The sequence below is a fragment of the Crocodylus siamensis genome, chromosome 14, assembly GCF_052110815.1.
Source record: "Crocodylus siamensis isolate JL-2025a chromosome 14, ASM5211081v1, whole genome shotgun sequence".
NCBI classification, from domain to species: Eukaryota; Metazoa; Chordata; order Crocodylia; family Crocodylidae; genus Crocodylus; species Crocodylus siamensis.
The window spans coordinates 12,509,804-12,529,877 of NC_143408.1; the positions used below are offsets into that span (position 1 = coordinate 12,509,804).

Consider the following 20,074-nt stretch of genomic DNA (forward strand, 5'->3'; position numbering starts at 1 on the left):
ATTTTTTTGATGCATGGCTATGGGGAAGGGGAAGAAAATGGAACAAGGCTTCAGCAGTGCAAGCATGCAGTTTATCTGGCTGCACAACTACATGCATTTAAATTTTTCACATTCCAGTTTTTAATTTAACAAATATAATTAAGGCTGGGTTAGGTACTCGGATTATTCATTTATTCCAGATGGAAAAAATAAATTGAATGCAAATTCTGTAATCAGACATGAAGTTCAGAGTGTCGGATGTGATGGGGAAGCAGCAGCACATTAATAGACCCACTTTCAGTAAGCAGCACCCTAGTTTAGTGTCAGGGATTATTTGAATAATTGAGGTGCCATTTTATAAGAAATCTGATTGCTGATCTCTACTTAATATGAAGACTTAATTGTAATTCTCCATCAAGAACAAATATTCTATGTAACAGGGCACACCAAGAACAGGGGCAGTCTGCAGGTTCATGCTTTTCTACTCTTGAATTTGGTTGCTCATTGAGTTCTATTGTTCTTGACAGGGTCCCCTAGAACATTGTTTCTCAACCTGTGGGTTGCAACCCAAAAGTGGGTCGCAAGAATATATGAAAGGGCCATGAACAAACTTTTAAAAATTGATTCTCCTTTAAAGGAGAGAAACCATGGCTTTTCCCTTGTCGGCTGGAAGAGTTCCAGTTGCTGCTGCAGCTGCTGGGGGACCTGCTTGGCTTCCCCAGTGTCCCACTCACTCCAGGCAGCAGGTAGGGAAGTGGCAAGGGTGAGCTGGGTGGGAACTGCAGCTGGGTGAGGGCAGAGAGCCTGGGGCTGGCCCTGGTGGCAGTGCGGAGCCCGCACCCAGGCCGGAAGAGTTCCAAACCACAAGGGGCTGCTTGGGGATCCCCCTGCCCCACACACGGGGGTGCTGGGGCCTGGAGGCAGCATGCTGGGACTGAGGGTCGCTGGGTTGGGACTGGCTTTGATGTTTACAAATGGGTCCTGGTACAAAAAAGGTTGAGAACCACTGCCCTAGAATATGCAGAAATAACGTGGTTTTTCCCTTTTACTTCACATGCTAGCCAGCAGGCCCCCAGGTAGGACGAATCTGACCTGATACCAAGTCTCTACCTTAGAGGTAGATACTTTCTGAATGTTATAGAAGACTTTGTACTACAATGTATTATACAGCATTCTTGGACTTGCCTTTCTCTACCTTTTTCTTTCAGGTGCCAACTGCAAACATTATTCTAACAGTACAGTTATTGCACCATCAGTTTTTTAAAACTGCTTTAGTTAACCCTTTTCTAATTGTGCAGAAGGGCATATATACATGCCCTCTTGTAAATTACATCGGGGCTTACATAGTTAGTGGTTAGTAGTAGTAGGTTGGAAGGGAGCTGAGCAGATCATCAAGTCCAACCCCCTTGTTTCATAGCTAGTAGGGTTGGAAACAACATACTTGAGAGAACATTGACTTTAACCTAAATAGGATCATATTTCCTTGATCCTTTTCTTTATAAAAGAATTATTGATTTTACCTATTGGTTGCGGGGGCAAGGTGTGGATGTGTGAGGTTTGTGGGATGTGAGGGAGGGTGGAAAGCTGTGGAGACCCCCAGACATTTCTCCATATGGTGCGCAGCCCTCACTGTGGGCAGCAGCATCAGGCGGGGTTGCTCAGAGCACTTACGCCCTGTGCAGGTGCTGGTGCCCAGTGGCACGTGGCTCCGGCCAGTGCTGCATATCCTAGTAAGGAGCGCAGCCTGCCTGGCCTGCCTGTATCATGGGAGCGCCATGCCGAGCACAGCACTTGCACAGCACTCCACTGCACAGCACTGGGGGAAGCCCTGTGCTGGAGCTGGCCGCCTTCCCCATCCTGTGCCACACAAGAAGTGGAGGGGAGCCCCACCCCCTGCAGAGTTTTGGGACCTGCAGCAAAGGGCAGGGAAGGCAGCTGGCTCCAGCATGGGGCTTCCCCTAGTGCCGCACAAGTGTGGAAGCTGCACATTCGCCACACTGAGCCCCTGCAATAGAGGCAGGCCGGGCAGGCTGTGCTCCTTGCTCCCATGTGCAGCAGTGGCTGGAGCTATGTGTTGCTGTGCGCCGGCAACTGTGCCCGACTGACCCTGCCTGCTGCTGCTGCCCACAGTGGGGGTGGCATGCCATGAGTCCCCACACTCCCGCATCCTGCCCAGCCGCCTAAGCTCTGGAGTGAGGTGTTTTAGACACACCTCTTTCCTTACCGTTCTGTATCAGTTTGTTGAAGACAGTTCCCTGCGTACTGAGTTGGTTGCCTAGTTTGCTATTCTGAGGTGCCTAATTCTCCGCCTATGGTATTTTGGGAACCTGTGTGCCTACAGAGCTCTGGATTCTGCTCCGGGGAATGGGAATTCTGTTTCATGTTACACTCCCAAATGGCAGTTCACCAGCTATGTATGTGGCGTTTTTCGTGCTTACAGACTGTTTCCAATTCTGTGGTCCTTTCAGTAGGCTGTGAACTGGCTGGGTAGATATGCTGTTATAAGCATGCATACATTTTGTGTGTAGAGAGAGGTAGTTAGCTAGGTTGCTTTGAAGTCAAGCAAGAGTAGCACCTTAGAGACTAGACGGTATATGCTTCCAAAGGGACAGTCTACGTTCTCAGATGCTATGAAGTGTGCATGTAAGTCGCAATGTTGTTCCTGGCAAAACTTCATGACGAATGAGAGTTAGAAGCTGGAGGAGGAGGAGGGAACCCACACGTAAAAGTCTCTTATTACAAAAGAACTAATGTTCTTAATGCATGCGTGTGCTTTTGAATATGTTATTTGTTACCTGTATTTGAACCAGAAGAAAACCTCCCAATTACATCATCCACCACAGGAAGCTTTCAAGAATTACATTTGAAAGGTCACTTTTAGGATAAATATTATGGGCATTTTTTTATTTCCTCATCTTACTAATTGCATATAAGTTTATTAAAATTAAATAACTTAAAATATATAATCTGCTTTCACCATATATACCCTATATTTCTTTTCACATGTGACTTAGCAAGATTGTGAAAACCAGGATGGTCATTTCCTCAGCTTCTGGTGCAGGCTTCTTAGAGTTGGTTAAAAAAGGTCATTTCTTTCTGAAAGGTATGATTTGTTTTTTATTTTCCAGTTTTTGTTTTTTAATGAAAAACTGAAATTATAGTCTCTAAGTGTAATCCTGCCTTCTGACTAAAAGTTTTACTTTACAATCTACATGCCCTTTTTTTCCATCCCCTTCTATATCGGGAGACAAGAAAAGGGAAAGGGAGAAGAATAAAATAAGTTAAAGATGGGAAACTTAAAAAAGCAAAACCACTATCATTATTATTATTATTATGGTTTTCCATTGAAAAATCTGAAAGTTTCGAATGAAGCAAACATGAAGCACTAAAAGTATGCTTTGAAAAAAAAGGGTTTTTTGACAAACAGTATTTTTGAACTCTAGCTATAATATTTGCATCCTTAGGATTGAAGAGCGTTGCTTACCTTTCCCTTCTCTCCAAGATAAAGCTAAATAAACAAACATGCACTCCCCCCTCCTTCCCCAAATACCCACAACTGGGCCTAAACTCAAATGTTCATGTTTATTAAACTGAGGGAATTATTATAATTAGTTTAATTAATTTCTCATGTACCAATACCAATTTATGTGTATTCTACAAACCAGAAAGGAGAGATTTCCTTTGAAACTTAAATCACTTAAGATAAGCGGGGTGTTATTTTAAGGTTTGAAAATGGCTTGTTTGTTTTTCCAGCTGGAGCTGTTAATTCAGAACAATTAACGTGCAGTTTCAAACTGGAATGAAACATATGGAATAGTCTCAAAGAAAAATGTCTGTTATGGCATCTCTTTAGTATCAGAAAGGGAGTCTGGAACACTGGCTGCTTACAGCAGGAGAAAGGAGGCGTAGAACAGGACTTGAGCAGCATAGGAACAGGAGCACCAGCTTTCATTTGCTTTTAGGAAGTAAACACATGTCTAGGCAGCACACTTCAGCAATTCATCTTTTCTTCTAAGGCCTGGGTTTATTGTAGTTCCTCATTTAAAGACTTTATTCGGTGGCTGATTCACTTCTTCATGCCCTTTCTGTATATGTTGATTACCATCTCCACTGACTCTAGTAATTCACATGCCAAATGGAGTTCAGTCCATCTTTGAATTTAGCTGTCTTTGTTCTAGAGCCTGGACCAGAATCAAAGAGCACTTTTACATGTGCTCTGCGGCTGGAGGGAATGGCACTTCAATTAGAGTGGCTCTGAGAGCTGCTCTAATTAAAGCACCACAGTGTCTTGTGTATCAGCATCCCTGTGCTTGAAAATGGTGGTGGGAGTGCTTGAACTAAAGCTCATTCAACGAGCTTTAGTTCAAGCACTCCCACCACCATTTTCAAGCACAGGGAAGCTGATACACAAGATGTGGGAGGCTGCTGGAGTGTGGCAATTACCACACTCCAGCAGACAGCAGACTCAATTGAGTCTTCTCTGATGCACTGTAATTATATAGGCCCCCACCTCTCAGTACACTTAGAAGTCATTGTTACATGAAGGTACTTACAAGCCAGGATTGCTTGAGCTGCCTCTGAGCCTGTACTCTGCAAAGTTAATGTCTTTTATTTTAAAAAGGGGAGATTTAAGAAGCTGTCTAGTTTATTAAAGAGAAGTTTAAGACATTATTTAATTTGATTCATAAATATGGTGCCTACGCTGGAGAAATGTTTTGTTGTTGTTGTTGGGTTTTTTCTTTTTGTGGGGGGGTTAAGTCTTTTGTCCACAAATCTTCACCAATTGGGCCTTAGCTCAACTGTCCGTGCTTACTGTGCAGACAAAGGCAGAATTTAATTCAGGGAAATCCAGGGAATACAGGGAAGTTGATAAAATCAGACTAGAAATGAGGCACATGTTTTTAATGGTGAGGTTAATTCACCAATTGTACAAATTAACCAGAGATGTGGTGGGTTCACCATTACTCAAAGTCTTGAGGTCAAGAGTAGATGGCTTTCTCTGAAAACTCTGAAAACCCCATGGGCCATGGGCTTGAGGCAGGAATTACTGGATGAAATTTTCTGGTCTTTGTCATATATGTCAGCCTGGATTGTCAAAAGTACTCCTTCTGGCCATAACATTTATAAAACTTGTATCAGTTCAATGTACTGCACCATCCACATCCAGATTTAAACTCATAAAAATCATAGTACCTGGTTTGTTTGATAAAACGTGTTCTCAATGAGATTATTAAATGTCATAATGTTTCCATCTCCTGATCCTTTAATGTTAAAATTGGTGTCTGATGGTCCATGTTTTGAGTCAGATCCTGATCATGCCACTTACTCTTGCTTGCTTCCAATTCTCTGAAACTTATATAGTCTCTCTAGTTTTGTTAAAAGTTAATATTAACAGACCAAAATGCTCTTCAGCCAACTTCTTGGAAACATTAAAGTCACCAGCTCTTGCCAGTAGGCTGTGTACCCACCATACATGTTTCTAAACAAGAAACATTTCTGGTTGAATAGTTTTGGCTTTCTAATGAAAGCTTCAACCTCCTGATGGAAAAGGATTCAGTTGGTAGAGCCAAGAACTAGAACAGGTTGATTTAGATATTTGCACTTGTCTGTAATGAGACCAAGTATCAGCATATGGCATACTTGTTAGAGTACCCTGTCTATGACATGAAGGTGGCTTTAGAACTGTGAAATCAGGGCAGGCTGCTCTGGGGAAAAGTCCTCTCTAGAATTTGTTATGTCTGTCACTGATTTTTATACCTGTGTAGTGCACTTTTAGCCATGTTTGAAAAAATGTTGCCAATGGAATTGTCTAAAACTTCTGTAAATACTAAGGCTCTGTGAACAGCACCATTTTGTTTCGACTTGTGTTTAGCCATTTACAAAGGACTGTGTTTCTTTTCACTGTTTCGAAGCACTGTTCCATTTTGTTTTGTCGAAACAGAGTTGAAACAGTGAAACAGTTTCGACGCGTTGTGATGTTTCACCCATCGGCTATAATGGTGAATCACAAAAATGCCTATAACTTTGTCATTTATTTCCTGATTCAAATGAAAACAGCAGGGATGGTATCCCCTGCTGAGGTGACAAAGCCTGTCGAGTTTCAAGAAGATAGGTGCAGGGGTTTCTGAGAAACTGCACCTCAAACTGTTTCGAGCAAAACTCATATCGCTTGTAAGTGTGAAGGCACATGGGGTGAAAACAGCAGGCATTATAGCCCCTGCTGAGATCACAAAGCCTGCCAAGTTTCAATGAGATAGGTGCAGGGGTTTCTGGGAAACTGTATCTCAAGGTGCTGACAAAAAACCTCACGTCATGTGTGTGTGTTAAGGCAGAGTGGGGTGAAAACGGCAGGAGTGGTAGCCTTGCTGAGGCCATGAAGCCTGCCAGGTTTCAAGGAGATAGGTGCATAGATGGTGATGCTGCTGAGCTGCTGAAAGACACAGCTCAGTAAGCTGACCCCAAAGGCACAGAGAAAGCTCAGTTTAAACAACGCTTTTTATGCTGTTTTTCCGTCCCTCCCCCAGAGCACTGGGATTGGAAGGGACTTCAGGGAAGGATCGCAGTCACCGGCTGGCTATCAGTGCAGTCCTTTTCCCATCTTCCCCTTCCCTCTCCTTAGTTTCTGTTTAGCTGCAAGCAAGCTTGGCTTCAAAACTCAAAATGTTTTGAAACTTTCAAAACATTTCAAGTGCCCTTGTTTCATTTTGAAGCTGTTTCGAAGCCTTTCGATTCATTTCAAATTTGCTGTTTCAAGCCCTAAATATGTTGAAACAGCTTTGAAGTGAAACACCTATCAAAATTTTGCACAGCCCTAGTGAATACACCTAAGGTAACAGCTGTCATTTAGAGGGAGATGCCAGGTCACCCAGGCAGCCTTCCTCTTTTTTCTTAGGCTTGACACTGTCAACCTAACGGTTGTAAACCGATATTAGGCATCCAGACTTTACTAGCACTTTCAGGGGTTAAACAGCGTCTGTCTAGAAGTATAATGAAAGAATATAACCTCTGAATGCAGGTGCATAGAAGGGGATGCAGTCTTCCTATAATGGAGTAGTTATGAGATTTAAATTGAAGCTGAAGGCAGATAATGAACAAAGTTGTAAATTCAGTCTTTTAAAAAATATTCCAAAGATGGGAGACCTAAACCTATTTAAAATATTTTTGCATTGAGGAGCAAAGAGGCAAGATCATTATTTTTGTGCAGGGATATAAAATGCTGAACACCTGCATGAAATTCTATGTAAAAAACTACCACTTGAAAAGCATTTTTTAAAGATGGAAATAAGAATCACTTTAAATAATTACCTACATCCTTCTGAAAAGAGACCCCAAAGTTCATCTGAAGACGTGCTGTAGCTCAAAGGTATTTTAACATCCAGAAATATCAGTCCTTGTGGCCTCTTTAGTGGGTGTGTGTACATGTGCCCCCATGGCACTGTTACAGCACCGTCATTTAGTACTTCCTTTTGGCGCAGTAACAGCCTATGTTGAGCCACGCACATGGTGCACAGTTATTTTTAGCTGATAGATACATTGCCATAGTGACATGCTATTATGAGGGAGTGTGTCACTAGAGTGATGTAGCTGCGGCATCACAGTTTTTGCCTATGGATGCTGCGTCACCATAGTGCATTGCTATGGCAATGTAGCATCATAAGTAGATGCACCCAGTGCTTGCTAGATGAGGTTGTTGCAGCAATGGCATGCATAATGTAGCAGATCCTTCACAAGTATGTATTAAATTTGAGCTTATTCAACTACAGCAATAGGAATTAGCAGAAAAATGTTATTGGACTGTGATAGAATCCCAGCTTTGGAATGACAAGCTGCTAGCCAATTACAAATGGTTATAATGCAAAAGACATTCCTCACCTTGGGAGAGCTCCAACAAATGCTTCTGCTTCATAGTGCCCTTTAGACTGTATATATCAGCAGGTGCTCTAATAATACTGGCACTTTTCTTTTCTATAGCAAATGCTGGCACTAGCAAAGAAAAAGTTAATAAAAATGTTATGTCCACCATAAAAACTCTAATGTGGCATTCTGCATGATCCAGGCATTAATGTTTCCCAGACAGTTATTGTGAGATAATGGTCCCCGCTATAATTCAACTCTAATGTTCCTTCAAGCAAATGTTAAGGAGGAATAAATGCATTCCCGATTATAGTGAAGGAGCAAGCTTAGGAAAGGAAGTTCTTGGGCTGTAAAATCATTAGGAAAAATTTGCACTGGTAAAACTGTGTGGGGAAAGAAAGCTTTTGCAAGGAAAAGAGCTACAAAACAAAACAGGCTTCCCTTGTATGTTCATTTTATTTCAAATGAAAAGTATTTTGCTTAGTGTTCTCCCATGTATTTCTCCATTTTCATTGGCAACTTATAATTCAAATCAGACAGAAACAAGTATGGGGAGTAAGCAGGAAATCAGCAAGAATGACTAATATCTTTCTAGGCTAGTCCAGTTTTAGGCAAATGGGCCTCTGTCTGTCCATTTCAAAGGAACCTATTCCATGTTATCTCCAAAGGCCAGGGGGAGAATTTTACTTCCCTCTGTTTATCCACTTTGGAGGGGGGTTTTTTTTAGCTGTGTGACATTTTGGGCACTTAATTCACAGATAATGGTTTACCTTTCCTACCGTACCTTTCCTACAGTGTGGACATGTAAGCACATGTATGTGGACAAAGCATACACATTAGGGAAGGCTAGAACACCGTGATTAATGCCCCCTCTCCTAATGTTTTATCCTTGTTAGCTGATTAGCAAGTCACTTGCTCAAAAAGCAAAAGAGCTGAGTTCTAGGTAGGGTGACCACATGTACTGGGATGCCTGGGACAGTCTGGGATTTTGGGCAGCCTGGGCATGAGGCATAGGATGTGGGGCATGGAGTGGGGAGGTAGAGGCATGATCTGTGAAACATTAAGCCTTAGGGGACAGCAAAATTGCCCTAAAAAAGATCTATGAATCATAGAAAATTTGGGTTGGAAGGGACCTCAGGAGGTCATCTACTCAACGCCCTGCTCAAAAACTTTGTGTAGCCAGGTCTTAAAAACCCAAAGATGGAGAGTCCACAACCTCTCTGGGTAACCTGTTCCAGTGCTTTACTACACACCTAGTGAGAAAGTTTTCTGTAAAACCTAACCTAAACATCCCTTGCTGCAGCTTTAGACCATTGCTTCTTGTTTTGTTATCTGCCACCACTGAGAACAGTTTAGCTCCATCCTCATTGGAACCACCCTTTATGTAGGTGAAGGCTACTATTAAATCCCTCTTCGGTCTGCTCTTCTCCCAACTAAAGAAGCCCAGTACGCTCAGCCTCTCCTCCTAACTCATGTGCCTCAGCCCCCTAACCACTTTTATTTCCCTCCACTGGACTCCCTCCAATTTGTACACATCCCTTCTGTAGTGGGGGCCCAAAATCGGACACATTACTCCAGATGTGGCCTCAGAAGCACAGAATAGAGGGGAAGGCAAGGTTATTTGATTATATATGATAACTTTTATTAGACCAGCTGAATAGTTGGAAAAAAGTTCCTGGCAAGCTTTCAGGCACAGTCACCCTCCTTCAGGCATAGGGAGTCTCTGCTGTCATTCCAAGAAATGAGAGAAACTAAAAGTGTGGCAGGATGTCAGTGAGAATGTAAATAGGGAGAAGTTATAAAGACAAAAGGTAAAGCAGAGAGGGGAGAGGGGAGAAAGCAGGGGGGGAAAGGCCAAAGGGAGACAGTGCAGTGATAGAATACAAAGTAGAAAAGAGGCTGTCAGTGAAAAAGGAAATAGTCGGAGATTAGGAAAACAGGAATGAGAAAAGTTCAAAGTGTGAGAGGATGTAGTGAAAATATAAATATGTAAACAAGGAAAAACAAAAGGTAAAGCAGCGGAGGGAGAAGGAAGAAAGTGGAGGGGGTAGGCCAAAGGGAAACACTACAGTAGTAATAATACGAGGTAAGAAAGGGACTCTCAGTGAAGAAGGAAATAGTAGGAAATCAGGGAGACAAAGGGAAGAAAAGTAGGGGAGGGGAGGGGAGAAAAGGTGAGGGAAAGAAGAATGTAAGAGGTCGAGTCAGGCAGGTACCTGGTGAATCAGATGTCAGGCAGGTTGTAATGTGTCAGCATTCCAATGTCTATATTGAGTCCATGATTCTTTGTATCCAGTAGATTTATAGAGTGAAGTTCGTAGGCTCGTCTATGGCAGGTGTTTTGTAAGTTCCCTTTGACGATTAGAAGTGACAGATCAGAGAGGGAGTGATTGTCTTGTCTGAAGTTTGCCCCCACAGGTAGATGGGTATGCTTGTCTTTGATAGATTTTCATTGTGCACTCATTCTGGGGTGCAGTTGTTGTTTGGTTTCTGCTACATATTTCCCATCAGATCATTTGGTGCACTGGATGAGATATATAACATTAGGTTCAGGTGTAAGATCCAGGAATGATAATGGTTCTGCTGTGGGGTGTAGTTATTGTGGGGGTGGTAGAGATGTGTTGGCAGGTTTTGCATTTCTTGTCTTGGCATGGTATGGATTCATTGGGTATGGTTTGGGTTATAGGGAGCTTGTTTCTGGTGATGAGATTAACAAGGTTCAGTGCTTGTTTAAAAGCCAGGATGAGTGGTTCAGAAAAGATCTCTTTGAGAGAGGGGTCATTTTCAAGTATGCGTTGCAATTGCTTGAGGATTTTTCATGTAGGTTCCAGGGAAGGGCGATATGTCATAATTAATGGTGTGTGATTTGCAGGGATTTTCTTTTCTTGTACTGCAGCAAATCTTCATGTGGTATCTGGGTGCCTCTTTCATAGTTTCATAGTTTTCTAGGATTGGAAGGGACCTGAGCAGATCATTGAGTCTGACCCCCTTCCAGTGGCAGGAAAGAGTACTGGTGTCAAATGAGCCCAGCAAGGTGTATATCTAGCCTACTCTTAAAGACCCCGAGGGTAGGAGCCAGCACCACTTCCCTTGGAACTTGGTTCCAGATCCTAGCTGCCCTGACCGTGAAGTAGCGCCTCCTGATATCTAGCCTAAATCTACACTCTGCCAGCTTGTAACCGTTATTCCTGGTCACTCCTGGTAGTGGTCAGGGAAACAGGGACTCCCCCAGTGCCTGCTGGTCCCCTCTGACTAGTTTGTAACAGGCCACTAGATCCCCCCTCAGCCTCCTCTTGTGGAGGCTGAACAGGTTCAGGTCCCGTAGCCTCTCCTCATAGGTCCTGCCCTGCTGCCCCCTGATCATGCGAGTGGCCTCCTCTGGACCCTCTCCATGTTGTCCACATCCCTCTTGAAGTGCAGCACCCAGAACTGGATGCAGTACTCCAGCTGCGGCCTGACCAGTGCCGCATAGAGGGGGAGTATCACCTCTTTGGACCTGCTTGAGATGCATCTGTGGATGCATGACAAGGTGCAGTTGGCCTTCCTGACTGCCTCCCCACACTGCCGGCCCATGTTCATCTTGGAGTCAATGATGACTCCAAGATCCTTTTCCGCCTCTGTACTGACAAGAAGGGAGTTCCCCAGCCTGTAGGTATGGTGCCGGTTGTTCCTCCTCAGGTGCATCACTTTGCACTTGTTGGTGTTGAATCCCATCCTATTCTCATCTGCCCACCCCTGTAAGCTGTCTAGGGGTGCAGCCTATTTCTCCCTTCTAGTGTGCCCAGATCCCCCGACATCTTAGTGTCATCAGCAAATTTGAACAGGGTGCTTTTTACCCTCTTGTCCAAGTCACTGATGAAGATGTTGAACAGTGCGGGCCTGAGACCTGAGCCCTGCGGAACCCCACTGCCTACATCCCTCCAGGTCAAAAATGACCCATCCACTACCACTCTTTGGGTGCAGCCCTCCAGCCAGTTGGTGACCCATTTGACTGTATAGGTGTCGACACCACAGTTCCCCAGTTTCTTAATGAGAACTGGGTGAGAGACAGTGTCGAAGGCCTTCTGAAAGTGGGATCTCTCTCTTCGAGGAGTGTCCTTGTTGGCTGAAGGCCCTTTTGAGATTTGTGAGGGAGCAGTCACAGGTATTCTCCTTACTGCAAACTTGGTGGTATCAGAGAGCTGGGCTGTATATTACAGTTGGTAAAAACCACCTATATTTACAGGTGGTAAAATTCAAACCACCATATACAAGAAACCCATGGTCCAACATACATATCTACACAGAACCAACAATCATCCTAAACACACAAAGAAAGCTGTGGCATGTTCTGGAGGGCGGAAGGGAAGGGGAGGGAGTTGCTTACTCAAATGGTTGATCTGGACTCATTCTTTCTAGATAAACTGTTTGAGGATTAATTTTTATATAAAGGACACTGAGCAAGCTTTCTGTACTCTGGGATCTTCTGCAGAGGGTCCACTGAACATCTGATTACAACAGGTTTGGCTTCAAGTTGTACTGAACCACATTTTTTAATGGTGCCCATGATAGTGTCCAGATGACCTTCACCTGAGAGTGCTGAAAGAGCTGGCTGAGCTCAAACAGTGCCTCTAGTGAGGCTGTTTGAGGAATCGTGGAATCAGGAGTTGTCCCTAATGACTGGAAGAAGGTGAACATGGTACCTATGTTTAAGAAAGAGGGATGACCCTGCCAACTATAGATTGGTCAGTCTGACTTCAGTTCTGGGGAAGATCTTTGAAAAAATTGTCATTGAGGAGGTCACTGACAAGCTTGCGTCTGGTGGGATACTGAGAAGCAACCAGTATGGCTTTGTAGAGGGGAGGTCATGCGTAACAAATCTGGTGTTCTTTTATGACCAGGTAACTAACCACCTGAACATGGGACAGGAGGTTGACATCATCTACCTAGATTTCAGCAAGGCCTTTGATACTGTTTCCCATGAAATCCTCTCAGTTAAGTTGGAGAGTACTGGCCTAGATCAGGCTAAAGTGAGGTGGGTTGGGAACTGGCTCAGCTGTCGATCCCAATGAGTCTTAATTGATGGGGTGGCTCCATCTTGGAAGGCTGTCTCCAGTAGCATACCCCAGGGATCAGTGCTTGGGCCCATGATTTTTAATATCTTTATTAATGACTTGGACGAGAGAGCAAAAAGTGCAGTGATTAAGTTTGTGGATGATACCAAACTGTGGAGACAAGTGGGCACATCATAGGAGAGGTCAAGGATTCAGAAAGACTCATAGATAAAGAATCACCTCCTTGGTTTTGCTGGAAATGCGTTGATTGATGTATGCCAGAGTATTATTTGCCCTACTGGCTACAGCATCACACTGCTGGCTCTTATTCATACCGTGACCTATTATTACCTTCAGGTCCCTTTCCGTTGTGGTGCTAGTCAGTGTGGTGCCACCGAGCTTGTAGGTATGTTGGTGGTTGCTCATTCAGAGGTGGAGCACTTTACATTTTTCGATGTTGAACTTCATCAGATTCCGATCTGCCCTACTTGCCTGTCTAGGTCTGCCTATAACTGTAGCCTATCTTCAAGTGTGACCACACTTCCCTATAACTTGGTGTCGTCCATGAACTTGGCCAGTGAGCTCTTCACCCCTACATCCAAATCATTAATAAAGATATTGAAAAGTACTGGACCAAGCACCAACCCCTGTGGGACACCTCTGCCCACTTCTCGCCAGGATGACACAGATCCATCCACTCTGACTCTCTGGGTTCTATCCTGCAGCCTATTTCTCACCCACCTGACTGTCTTGGAGTTAAGCCCACAATCCTCCAATTTTCTCATCAGGATATTGTGGGATACTAGATCAAAAGCCTTTTGGAAGTCAAGGTATACAATGTCAACCTGGTCTCTCATGTCTAGGTGGCAAGTTACCTAGTCATAGAAGGAAATGAGGTTGCTGAGGCAAGACTTGCCTGCAATGAAGCCATGCTGGCTGTCATTCAGAATCTTATCTGAATGACCTTGACATTCAGGATCAAGGGGTCCTAAGGGCTGAACAAAACCAGGTCAGGTTCAACAGGGACAAATGCCAGGTCCTTTATCTGGGTAGAAAGAACTCTTACCATATCTGTACCATGGGTGGTGGTCCACTGGCTGGCACTGCTGTCACAGGCCAGCTGGGCACTGTGAGTGTATCAGTTTTATTACAGGCCAACTGGGCTATTTGATTCAGTTTCAGATCGAGGAGGCAAAGTTGGGAGTGAAGTGAAGGCAAATTTATTATAGCTTACACATACACAACAATTAACAGAAAGACAAAAGCAATAAGCAGATAATGCAGTATTAAAGAGCTAATCATAAATAATAACAGATAATAACAGCAGATAGATCAATTCTGTTGCAGGCCAACTGGGCACTGTGAGGGTATTAGCCACTGGGCTGTTCAAAACATCAAATAGACAGACATGGGTTGGCAACTTATCGATAGTCCCTCAATGCCAGGTATGCGTCAAGTGATTCCAGTGAAGTCAGGTGTCCCCGATCAACGCTGTCAGAGGATTACCGTGGAAGGTCCCTTGATCAGGATCCAATCCTCACACCAGGAGTCTGGGGTCTGGGTGTGGAAAAGAAATGACTGTTCCCTCCTTCCTACTGGTTACCTGATGCACTTGCTTTTTATACCTAGTCTTATGTTAATCTGTTGGCCTCAGAACCACTCGCAATGTTACCCTATAGCTATTACCCTATGGGATTTAAAGGTGTTAAAAATTATCATAAAAGGTTACTACCCAGACTTGGGTTTATCCAATAAGCAAATTATGATGGAGCACCTTTACGTTTGAAATTGACATTGCTCCGCCTATGCCCCAGCCCCTTTTAGGTTTCATTTGAAGATGCTTTCTTGGGATGTTCTTTCCTGAAATGTGTTGGGTGTGCCAGGTAGTTGGATCCAGTTTTATCATCAGGGATGAACCCTGAGCAAAAACCCGTTAGGTCTCCTAATCTTACAGCTACACTTTTGCCTATGGGGCCCAGTCAGTTCTGTGAACAGTTAATTTATCATTTTGGTTAAACTTATGACAGACAAGTTACATTTGCAGTTTACCAACTTATAAGCTTTGTATTAACTAATATTACCTGTTTAGGCAAAATACCAAATGCCTCCAAGAAGCACATATTTATTGCTTATTAATCCCTTTGGTTCTGGCTGTCATAAACTGCATCCAAAAAGGACCTAGGTAGGGGTGACAACCTGAAGATGAATATGAGCCAGCAGTGTGATGAAGTTGCCAACAGAGCAAATAGAACTGTGGCATGCATCAGCAAATGTGTCGTCAGCAGATTCAGAGAGGTGTTTCTCCTTTCTATTCAGTATTTGTGAGGCCACAGCTGGAGTACTGCATCCATTTCTGGGCACCACACTTCAAGAAGGATGTGGACAAGCTCAAAAGGGTGCAGAGAAGGGCCACTTGCATGATCAAGGGGGACAGGCCCTATGTGGGGAGACTTTGGGATCTGGGACTCTTCAGCCTGAGTAAAAGAAGGCTGAGGGGCAATTTGATTGCTGCCTACAAATATGTCAAGGGAGAACACCAGGACCTAGGTAAACAACTTTTCAGAAAAGTGTCCCCTACCCTGCCCCAGAAGACACAGACCAATGGACACAAGATAGTCAAGGAAACGTTTGGCTGGACGTAAGGAAAAAGTTATTTTCTGTACAGGTAACTAGAATCTGGAACACACTTCCAGCAGAGGTGGTGCAGTTGCCATCTCTGGCTGTTGTTAAGAGGAGGCTGGACAAATACCTCGTTGAGCTCATTTGTGTCCATTTACCCCCTGCCCATGGCAGCGGTGTGGACTTGATGATCTTAAGGACCCTTGAAGGACTTGGAGGACCCTTCTGGTCCTTCTTTCTGTGATTCTATGCAAGCTGCTATATAAGTAAAACTACTTTACTGGGACTGTATAGACATACTGAGCTTCTTAGCAGGTTGAATCTCTGAAACACTTGAACTGCAGTGCTCTGCCTCATGAACTTTTTTGGTGTGGTTATCCTACGGGCAAGGTAAGCCTTGAAATCAGAGCAATATATCTTTAAGAGCTTCTTTATAAATCCTTTTTCTTTCTTTCTTGGTACCAGGATGGATTGAGGCTGTGTAAGGAAATCTGAATAACTAATCAGAGTCCTCATTAACCCCCCACTGAGATGCTCAAACATTCACTTTGCTGTTTGTGAAGCAGAAAAAAAAAATCCTGCATTAAAATTGATGTGTTATTAATCCCACTGTTCTAGACCTCGTGGGCACCGAATTTCCTCTCTTTTGCCTGAGGCCAAACAGTACGGTGCCTGCTTCTGCAGAGTACTTTGACTTTCTATTATTTATTGGCCCAGTGCAGAGGCAGCTTTTCACAGTGACTGACTTCTCTGCACTCATCATCACTATTGTTTCATATCATCCTTTAATGTGTGTTATGTGCATGGGTTTGTAAGCATGTACACACCACACACACAGTTGTTCTTACACAGACAAGCACACACGCAATCTCACATGTATACCTCCCATATATTCATGCCCATGTATATGCACATATATGCATAAACTCATAAACCTCTGGGCAATTGCAGACAAATAATATAACACAAATACACACTCATGTGTAATTAATTTTCAAGGATACTCATGGATATACAAGCATATAATCACATACAGAAGTCTGTCCTATTAACACAAGCACAAATATGCACAAACCCTCAGAGGGGCTTCTCACTTTGTTATCAGATATCACTTGATTGAAGTGCACACAGGCATTGCTTTGTCCTTCAAAAGTTTGAGTAGTATTTTATAAGTGATGGTTTGATTTCTGTTCTCTGCCTCTGGGAAGGAAGGAAGGTATTCAATAGGGCTGTGCAAAGCTTTGGTCCCTGATTTGATTGGGCGGAGATCTGGCACAATTTGGTGGCTAAATCTTTGAATCTGAATTGAATCAGAGGACCTTCTAATCTCTCCAGCTTGAATTGGAACCCTCCAAATCAATTTGGAGAGATTCGGAAAAATTTGGAGATTCAGACATAAAGGTAGCTTTAAATGTTTTTTCTACATGCCTCTAGGTAGCAGGGATTCATCAGTGCTGTGATGCTGGGGCTCATGGAGCATCCCACAGGAGTGAGGGCGGCTCCCCAGTGCACTCGGCAGCAGACCTGGAAGTGGACCAGAAGCATTTCATGTCCACTTCTGGGTCCACCAGGGAGCACACAGGAGGGCCCCCCCGCACGCTCCCAGCTCAGTGACTGCTGCCTCCTGGGTCTGGGGGGGAGGGGGCATCCAGGCCCCCCCCCGGTGGCTGCTCGCCAAGCCAGGGAAGCTCCTAGGTCCCCCCAGCACGCTCCCCAGCAAACCCGGAAGTGGATCGGAAGTACTTCTGGTCCACTTCTGGATTCGCCACTGAGCGTGTGAAGGGCCCCCCTCCACTCCTGTAAGACACTCCATGTGCCCCAGCATTGCAGCATTCGCAAACTGCACCTGCTACCTCAAGGTATGTAGAAAAAACATTTAAATCTGTCTCTATGCCCGAATCACTGATTCTCCAAATCAGCATCAAATCTTCAAATTCGGATTCAACCAAACCCAATCAGGAACAGTGATCTGAATCAACAAATTGAATCACTGTGCCCGATTCAGGCTGACTCCAAATCTGAATTGAATAGGAACCACTTCGTGCACCCCTAGTATTCAAGTGAATGGAAGAGAGTCCTAAGCAGTTGAATTTATCACAGGTCTATCCTGCAGGTTTTAAGAGGGCAAAGTTTAAAAATTTCAACTTTATCTAGGGTGATTTTCTTGGCTTGTTTGTTCTACTGACTTTAAGAATACTTGACAAAACTCCTCTTCAAATAAACGCGCCAAAACTTTCATTTGGAAGTTGCTAAGATTGCTACATACCATACACATTTTTCTTAACCAAATTATTTTTTCCTAACTCTTGTAGGAACTGTTTGTTGTGGTTCTTGTTTGTGTAGCTAGGAACATTTTGATTGCAGTTGTGTAGTTGTAGCTCTAGCAAGTGGTTGCGCAGAACTGGCTTTTTGGTTTGGCTGTTTGTTTTGCAGCTGTGAATGTCTGATGTGGCAGGCACATAGCTGTTAGGGGGTGTGCAAAGAAGGCCCTGTTCAATTCGGATTCAGATTTGGGCCAAAACAAGGACAGTGATTCAATTTGTTGGTCATTGTCCATGATGTGATTCGGCTGAATCCGAATCTGAAGATTTGATGCTGATTCAGAGAATCAGAGATTCAAACATAGATGCAGCTTTAAAAGCTTTTTCTACATACCTTGAGGTAGCAGGTGTGGCTCATGATCATTGTGATGCTGGGGTGCATGGTGTGTCCCACAGGAGTGCAGGGGCCCATTCCCTCCATTTTTGCAATGCACAATGTGTATGTGTATATATGTATCCATGTTTATGTAACTTGCATGTGTGTGTGTGCATGCGCACACATACTGTGTAGATTTTATATCTTTAATCCCATGGGTCATATAGATGGTGGTCAAAGCCATGTAATGAATTCTTGTCATGTAGCTTAACTTCCAGTTAAACAATCATCTTTTGTTTGTCAACCCCCGAATAGCTTACATCTCCCATTTTTTTGTCAGCCAAAAAGACTTCTTCTTTCCTTTTTTCCACTAAGAGCAGCACAATTTATATAATTTATATGTACCGTTGTTAGTTATATTGGTGTCTTCAGCAGAAAGGTCACCACCTTTCCCAGGGTAGTTAGTGTGGTGCCACTATTACAATGCTTGGTGGTAGAAAAGCGAGTAATAATCTTCACTGAGTAAAACAGGTAAAACAGATATGACACTTAAATTAGTGTAGCTTTACTCCTTGTTTTTCCTGTAGTAACTCCCCACCAGATTAATAACACCATTGTAGGGCCATACATCACGTGCCTGCTTTTTTCACAGTGGTGGAAGAGCACGTTACACCAATATTAGCATGTTGTGTGTCCAGAGCTTAAGTTTCTCAGGTTAAATGGAAGTTAAATTCTTTCATTATGGAAGGAAAAAAATGTATTCTTAGAGAGCACAGAGGGTGTTAGTCTTACTTTGATCCTGGGGAAGCTCTTTGAGAAAGTTATCCAGGAGCACATCTGGGAAGGATGCTCAGGGGCAACCAGCATGGGTTCATTAGGGGAAGGTCCTTCCAGACGAGCCTGATTGCCTTCTATGATCAGGTCACAAAATCATTGGAAGCAAGTGTAGCAGTGGATGTAGTCTTTCTGCACTTCAGGAAGGCCTTTTACACTGTCTCCCACCCCATTCTCATTAAAAAGCTAGGTCACTGTGGCACTGATGCCTACACAGTCAGATAGGTCACAAATTGACTGAGGGACCGCACCCAGAGAGTGGTGGTGGATGGGTCATATTCAACCTGGAGGGATGTGGGCAGTGGGGTCCCCCAGGGCTTGGTCCTTGGGCCTGCACTGTTTAATCTCTTTATTAGCAACTTGGACGAGGGGGTGAAAAGCACCCTGTTCAAATTTGCTGGTGACACCAAGTTCTGGGGTGAGGTAGGCATGCTAGAAGGGAGCGACAGGATACAGCTGGACCTGGGCAGGTTACAGGGGTGGGTGGATGAGAATAGGATGGGATTCAATACTGACAAGTGCATGTTACTGCACTTGGGCAGTAAGAACCAGCAGCATACCTACAGGCTGAGGAACTCCCTCCTCGAAAGCACAGTGGCAGAAAGAGATCTTGGAGTCATTATCGATTCCAAAATGAACATTGGCCACTAATGTGAGGACGTGGTCAGTAAGGCCAACTGCACCTTGTCATGCATCCACAGATGCATCACCAAGCAGGGCCAAGGAGGTGATCCTCCCCCTCTGTGTGACACTGGTCAGGCCGCAGTTGGAGTACTGCATCCAGTTCTGGGCACCCCACTTTAGGGGAGATGTGGCCAGCATCAAGAGGGTCCAGAGGAGGGCCACTCATACGATCAGGGGGCAGCAGGGCAGACCCTGTGAGGAGAGGCTACGGAACCTGAACCTGTTCAGCCCTCACAAGAGAAGGCTGAGAGGGGACTTGGTGGCCATCTACAAACTTACCAGCAGGGAATGGGAGAGACTCTGTTCATCCGTGCACCTCCCGGACTAACAAGGAATAACAGTTACAAGCTGGCAGAGTGTAGATTTAGGCTAGATATCAGGAGGCGCTACTTCATGGTCAGGGCAGCTAGGATCTGGAAGCAACTTCCAAGGGA

General features: G+C 44.1%; 1 protein-coding gene across 9 annotated transcripts in view; it reads left to right on the top strand.

Annotated features, from left to right (window-relative positions):
* The window catches only part of PKNOX2 (PBX/knotted 1 homeobox 2), an 827,020-nt gene that overhangs the window by 358,223 nt on the left and 448,723 nt on the right, over positions 1-20,074 (top strand). The window lies entirely within an intron of this gene.